We start from the raw sequence: 8,213 nt of genomic DNA, 5'->3' as shown, positions 1-8,213 counted from the left end.
TGCCGACGACAATCAACCATCAGAAGAAGATGATCTAGCTAGAGATGTCATGCTCCATGGAATTGAGTCATCACAACAAGTAGTAGATTACAACGACAAAATCTTCTTTGTAGCTCCTACCGAGGGAAATAATCCTTTGAGTATTTTCAAAGATGAATACTGTGAAGAACTTAGTTTCCTTACTATTTTCTATGGTGAGCCTCGTAAATACCATACACTTGCTAAGAATAAATATCAGCACGTGGCTCAATGGGAGCTTATGCATAGTGATAGAAGGTTCTCACTAAATTTAGAGAATCTTTTTTTCAAAACAGTCAAAGTCATGACTCAAAAAATCATGGGATCCATTTGGATCCGTATGCGCAAAGGCAAGCTAAACCACAATACACTAGTGGCCGCACAGGTTGTTGGAGATACTAACATTGAGAAGGTCTTGTCTTCCCAACTTGGATATCGTGACTTTGAGGCATTGCGAACATCACCTGACTACAAAGAGAAACTAAAAAAAAACGCCTTCGCTATGATTAGACAACTTGGACCACCAACATTCTTCATCACATTTCTGCGGCGGCTGAGAAACGTTGGAAGCCCTTGATTAGAGCACTTACTAAGCTCAACCCCATCACGCGTGCAAGCACACAGACAGAAGCGTTATACATACGAGATTTGGTCCGAGCCGACCCTGTAACAACAGCCCGCTTTTACTTGAACCGATTTAACGGGATGAAGAAAGGATATAACCATATTGGGAAAACTCAAAGATTACTTTTTTGCAATCGAGTTTCAGAGCCGAGGTAGCCAGCATGATCATGGGCTCATATGGATAGAAAATGCTCCTATCTATGGGAAAGATCCCAACGAAGATGTTGTGGATTTCATTGATAAGTACATAACAACTGACTCCATGCTCCTTCCTGTAGATTTACAAGAAATTCAAACACACAAGCATAGGAAGAATTGCTTCAGAAAACGCAAGGGATGCCGCTTTGACTTTCCTCGCTACCCAATGCCTTTTACTATGATTTTATAACCCTGCCGTTCTCCAGATAACAATATCCAATACAAAAGAAAGAAACACGATCAAATCAAAGATAATCTTCTACTACTAGATTATAAAGAAAATATTACATTCGAACAGTGGCTCCTATCTATGGACCTTCGATTTGACGATTACATCGAAGCTATATCATCCACAATCTCATGCCCAACACTTTTGTTGAAAAGAAATATAAAATATATTTACACAAATAACTTCAATCCAACCATTTCAAAGCTATGGGATGCGAATTCAGATATACAATACATTTTAAATGCACACGGAGCAGCTACCTATTGCACCTTATATATAACAAAATTTGATAACACACTCATCAAAGCATTCAAAGAACAATTTGACTCTTGCATTGAAAACAATGCAACTAATTACGATAGACTTCGAAAAATAGAAAACACAATACTAAACACACAGCAAATAAGCTCACAACAAGTAGTATATATTGCACTTTCTCTACCTCTCTACAACGCAACTCGAGAATTTATGTTCATAAACACAAACCCTCCCCACGAGAGAACAATGCTTCTCAAGCGAAAACACCTCCTACAAAACATAGACCCGACTAGCACAGAAATCTTTTACGAGACAAGCATAGACAAATACTGTACATGTCCTGCCCAGCTCAATGCCATATCATTGTTAAAGAATATGATGTTAAAAAATATGTCCATTGTGCTATGGGCGGCCGGACACTGACTATACTATGTTGTAAATATACTTTGGATAATAGTTCAAAAGAGAAGAAGAGAAGAGCAGCTCGTTGAATGGCTGCTGCAAGGTAACAATTGTGTGTGTGTGTCTCGATGTGTGTTGGTGTGTGTGTGTAGTCTTCTTTCCTACCTTCTCCATCACCTGCGCACTCTACAAAGTGGTATCAAAGCTCAGTTTGAGGAGCTACAATCAATACACAGGTTTCCGCAGCTCTGGAAAACAACAAAAAAGAGAGGTTTTTTGGTCATAACTCCCTCACCCGAACTCGGAATACAGTGATCCAGGAGTCTATCGTTATGTTTTTGGGCGTTCCGGACGCATTGGCATACTTAGATTTTCCAAAATCTGCAATTTTTTGCAGCAAACAGCCAGCTCACACAAGCATAGGAGATGTCCAGTTTTGCACTCGGCAGTAGATTTACAGGTTACAGGTGAAGAATTCTGCATTTACACAGGTTTTGGAGAGCGACATAGAGCTTTTGCATCATGATATTGTGTTATCGAAGATTATGTTTGGTTGTTGTGGGTCCGTTATGGATAGCCGCCTATGTAAGAAAGGTTGTGGGAAGAAGTTGAGGCGGTTATATTGTCAGATTGAGTACTTTGTGGTTATGTATGGATATGCGGTCAATGTATTTTGGAAAATTGCAGCCTTTGTGAGGGTCGAGTGAGGTTTTTTGAAGCCTTGCCTTGGGAGCTTTGGTACCTTGGCAAGGTGGATTAGGTACTGGAGCGAACCCCCGACTGGCCCCGCGAAAGACCTCGTATGTCGTTTACGACTATGGGAAGAAGGTGGATGTATGGATATGTGGTACAGGACAGCTTCCAACCATATTAAAGTAGACCAAACAGTTCTAATTGAGTTACACCGCCTCAAAACACATGCCACTTGGCAACCTACACAGCTTGACCTCCACTCTTTGCGCGGAAATCACTTGATAATACAATCTCTTAACATTGTGTCCCTAAAGAAACACCACAACAACCTTATTCATGATAATAGCTTAATGGCCTCCCACATTCTTTGTCTCCAAGAAACAAAACTACGACATCCTAACACAGTGGCCATAAACGGTTACACTCACACTCAAACAACTGGCCCCATGGGAGTATCCCTCTTCACATTAAAAAAAAACATACATCTACAACACCACAACATCATTTCCACGAATGAAATAGAATGCATTATAGCGCTCCTCAGCACGCCACATAATCCACCAATAACCCTAATAACATTGTAACGCAGACCCTCAATTCCACTTCCCTTGCTCCTGCAAACATTGACCACACTACTCACACCTCACCTCCAACACACCCCTACCATTTTACTCGGTGACTTCAACATCAATGCTAAATACCAAACACCTGAATACCTTGCACTTTCTAACCTTCTCTCCACACACAACATGCCACAACATATAACCCAAACCACAACAATCTACAATTCAACTTTGGATCACATTTGGACTACAAATTCCTTCACTAACATAACAACAGGCACTAACTTTTCATTCTGGTCAGACCACTCGATTATTTACTTACTGCTCCCACTAAACTCCAAAAACACATTCCAATGCTCCCCTCTTCCTACTTCCTAAAATCATCTCCACAAATCCTTCCATTGGCAGGCCCTCATGATCCCTCACCTTGTTTTTCTTCTTTTTTTCCTTATTAGAGTAGAATTTAAAGTTACAATGCAAATGACAAGCTTGTCGACGGGTTTCTTGATAGCATAGACGGGTTTCTTGAAAGAGAGGTCGTGGGCTATCTCAAAGTACATTAAGGCCCGTTTCACAAGACGCGGCAGAAGTGAACAAAAAGTGACACTAAACCAATCAGTGCATGCGAAATTGGATAGAAGCATTCACATGAGGTGGCGGAAGAGAGGAAAAAGGGTGCCACCTCACGGAAGAAAACCTTTGTTTCTCTTCCGACCCCCGCCCCCTCGCCTATGCTTTCTTCCACCCTCCACATCAGCTGATCCAGTTCCATGTTCGCATGTGTCCAGCCCATTGTGGCAGCGTTTAACTTTTGATATTTTTTTATTATTTTCGTTGTTGGTTACACTCTCCCCCATTCCGCTTCTGTGTGAATAGGAGGGTGGTGGAAGCACACAAGAAACCCTTCTTCCACCTGGAAAATGGTGTTTTAAAGCGCTTCTTCCACCGCCCCCTTGTGAAACCAACCTAAGATGGGACTGTTGGCAATGAGCCTCCATGTTCGCACACCCAATCAACACCGATGCCAATGAGCCAGGTTACAAGCTTACCTTGAGAGTCATAACAGAGGTAAGAGGGGGACACTGTCTCAACCATTACTAGCTCACTTTTGCGATATCACCAAGCAATTAATGGGGATTAAAGACTAGGCCCAACTGCCTGACCCCAAAGAAGCTCTTAGTACCTTGAGTGGAAAGCCTTGCAAATGTCACAACAAGCACAAAAAAGAAGCACCAAATTGTATATCCAAACCGATTGAGGTTTAATTCAATCAAGCGATTAATCAAACCCTACCCCAAGTGCTTGCAGGTGTAGGTGGGTTGCTTGAAACATCAAACGCCCTTGATGTGTGCCTATTGGGCCAACTTATTGAGAGGGAAAGATTGTGTGTGGATTGGGAGAGAAGTTGATTTTGGGATACTCAAACTTTAATCATCCTAGTACAAGGATCACAATACTTTAAATTTTAGCAAGCTTCCAAGGCTGTCACATGCGCTACATATATGTGTAAAGGAGCAGGTAAGTGTCCATCCGAGTAGCTAGCGGTTAGAAAGAGCTTGTGAGTCAAGAGTATGTGAAAGGACCTGCTACATGGGAGTATCAATAACCAATCCTTTGAAGATACATTGAACAACCCCCCACCCCTCCAAGAGCACTTGGGCCATCAACAAGTCCCCTTTTGGAACGGGAAATACGGCTTGATGAGCTATCAAAGGGAAGTCTCCAAGTTTCACACCCTCTCCATGTCCAAAGTCCAGGCATCTCAACTTGCACGTGTATGTGTGGGTGTTCTTATGCTAGTAGGACCCCCCATTTGTTTTAAAATTAAAAAACCATGTGAATCATCAGAGATACTCATCTCTTAAATGGACTAAGGTTTTTTTGGTCCAGACAGACTTGCAAAATCTGACATTGTAGAATACAACTGTCATTATCTCATATCAGTAGTGACCTAGTTATCTCATATCAACAAGTAAAAATATGAGGAATTTGACATCAGAGGATAAAATCATACTCTAGAGGCTAAGGGGATACCGTGGAGCACTCTGTACTTTCAAATTGAGCAGTCATATGTTATTGATCTGAGCTGTAGAGAGTTGTCAATCTGAGCTGCAGAGAAATGTTAATCTGTGCTCCAAAGAGTAGGTAAAGCACATAATTCCCTTCAATTGCAATACTGGTGTAAAGCAATTTCAATCATCCTTACAATCTAAAAAGAATGAAAAAAAATTAAACAAAGTAAACATCAATCATATCAAAATGAAAGATCAAAAATCAAAACCAATCTCATCTAAGTGATCAAAGAGCTTCCAAGCTAAAAAGGAGCAATCAAGTGAGAAAAGAGTGAGCGCATTATGTGCACCTATTAATTTAAGATCTAGCAAAAACATAGGTATTAGATTAAAGGTTCCTTCTACATTAGAATTGTCAGATGCGTGTAACAACTACACGAGCATCTGCACTACACCACTACGGGCATAGCCACGCCGCTTCGGACGTGCACTCAACACACACTACAAATGAGAGAGGTAGACCGACTGCTCTCCACCCAACCGTGAGACTGGTGATGTTTCCCTTCACCGAGGACCAATATATAAGTGTGGCCTGCCGTCCACATTGGTCTGGCCGCCCAAGCACTCCGGCCCGGGCGGTCTCCCCCTAAACTCCACCCTCGTAGCTCTACGGCTAGAGGGTGGGTGGTCTAGGTCACAACCATTACAGGCTACGTGACATTACCCCCCCCCCCCCCCCCCCCCCCCCCCCCCCCCCCCCTAAAAAGAGTTTTCTTCCTTGGAAACAAATGGGGAACATAAAGGCAAACGCACTATGGTGTATCCAAGTAGCAAGTTTTGCGTCTACATCTGTCCACATAACTAGTACCTCCAGGTACTATCTCAATACCTTAGATCCCTTCCGGATCATGTGGTATCCATGTTGATTCAATTAGATGCACCAATCTATGGAGAAAACTACGTTCTCCAACCTGTAAACTGACCTCCTTAGTTTACTAATGTGAAAGACGAGATATACTTGAGAACTCTACGGTAACTCAAGTTTATATGCTACGTTCCCAATCTCTTTAAGGATTTTATTGGTTTCTGACTACATAGAAAGTTTCAGAACACAAATTCACCTCCTTCAATGGTTACTTCTACTCCCTTTAGCGCGATCCTTTGCGCTACCACTGCTCTTGCTTGCCGCCCAGAGCATACATCTCCTTATCACGGCCTACAACCATAGGAGATTTCAACTGGACACCATCAAATGGTATAAATCCAGTCACGAAATAAGGACGCAACATGTTCTCTAGAATTTGGTTAACTCTTATGGTTTGATCATCGAACTACGGATGATCTACAATACTCATACTCAGAGTAGTATCCAGCTTTGAAGATTTCCCTTCAAAAAGAACTATTAATCCTTTCTCTATCTGTTACTATATCTGCGGGCAGGCCATATAGCTCATAGAGATTTGCAATAAAGAGTTTCTGCCAATCATGGCATCTAACCAATTTCTTTGTGACAATAAACTTTGTCATTTTATTTCTATCCATAACCACCCATATCAAGTTAGTTCCTCGACTTATTGGGTAATATGGTAGTGGATCTCATGGAAATGATTTTTCATTTCCCTTGAGGAACATCCAATTATATATGTGGACTAATCCTCATATTTACTCCTACTGCATTGCAACACTATATCTGGACATGCAACTTTGTGCATTAGTCCTAGTGCAACTCAGTGCACCGGGAAGTATTGGCACACCTTCTTGCACCTTGGCCTTCCAAATATAACCTTTTGCATTAGCTCTACGGCTAACCAGGAAGTAGGTCACTACAGATACATAATTAGAGACTACACCCTATTTAGTAATGTATCCTATGACGAAAGGCAACATATACACTATGATAGGTTATCCAACCATAACCTCATCTCTATATCACGTTGTACCTGCCTACCAACTCATACAACTCTAGAGATCTCTAGTGACACCATACCATGTGTCAATCTTGTGCGAGTCAAATGCCTTGTTCCCGTTTCTCCTCCTTTTCAAAAAGGTTTTTGTCCTAAAAAACATGAGGTCTAGCAAGCTACGTGCTACACGGAAATCTGTAGTAACTTGTGTCTACGCACAACATATATATGTGTAATGCATAATACTGTGGTTTTTAATTCCAGTGCAATTACATACATCCAAGCCAATCTACTAACTCCATCACTATCAAACTACGGATAGTGATATAGCTTTTTACAAAGCTGCTAAGTTGCTTGAAACCACACAAAGTAATCAAGTGTACAAATTTGCAGATAAATTCATGGTGGTTAGATTCATCACAGTACCTCGTGATGACCACACCATAAGAACGTTCCCGTGGATATGCTATGAAGAGTACCTACCGTTGTATTTTGCTACCTCCTAATCATATGGCACAAACTACCTACTTGTCTGCGCAAGTGGCAATCTCTACCTAACTATGATTGGTAACTAGCAAACATCAACACACATACAAGTCATACGCATGTTTCATGTGAACATTATGCTTAATCTCTACGGATTAACACTTAATCTCTATGGATTAAGTTAATCTGAAAAATGTCGTCATTGTACATTAAAGATGGACGTTTCACCATGACGGATGTATACAAAAACCTCTTAAGCAACCAATTTATATAGAGTAACTGATACTTTGGAGTTTCACTAGTTTTTAAAGGCTTGTATAGGTATCTACGTACCTAATAACCTCAACCTCCGAGTAGGTTTGGTATAAAAACATTATATAAACATATGTCATGTATAATGTTCCTGTTACCTTTCCTAAGTAACAAATTTGACCTCTATGGTGTGCATTCCAACACCAACCATTTGGTGTCTACTACCAAATTCTGGATCCTAAATTTAAGGTCAAATATCACTAGTGTAAAGGTCATGTGGAGGCTCGGCTGACCAAATCACACAAGTTGGTGACTTCGTAAAGAAATATGGGCCCTAAAGTCACCAACATCATACTTCAACTCCGTGAAGTTCATGCTTTTATGCAATTTCACAGCCAAACTGAAACAATCATTTGGTGTGAAGAGCTTGTCCAGAGGTATGTGCTAGCTCACCTCAAGCTCGTCTAGGGGAAAACCTCCGCTGAACACTCCGATTCAGTCCTAGATTATGAGTTTACCACTCATCAGACATGTTAGGACTGCGATGTAGACCGTTGTCTTTGGTTAGTCGGGT

This window comes from Adiantum capillus-veneris, chromosome 7 (assembly GCF_014529385.1).
Source record: "Adiantum capillus-veneris isolate H3 chromosome 7, ASM1452938v2, whole genome shotgun sequence".
NCBI classification, from domain to species: domain Eukaryota; kingdom Viridiplantae; phylum Streptophyta; class Polypodiopsida; order Polypodiales; family Pteridaceae; genus Adiantum; species Adiantum capillus-veneris.
The sequence above is the reverse complement of the archived record's forward strand: the minus strand, read 5'-3'. Positions refer to the sequence as shown.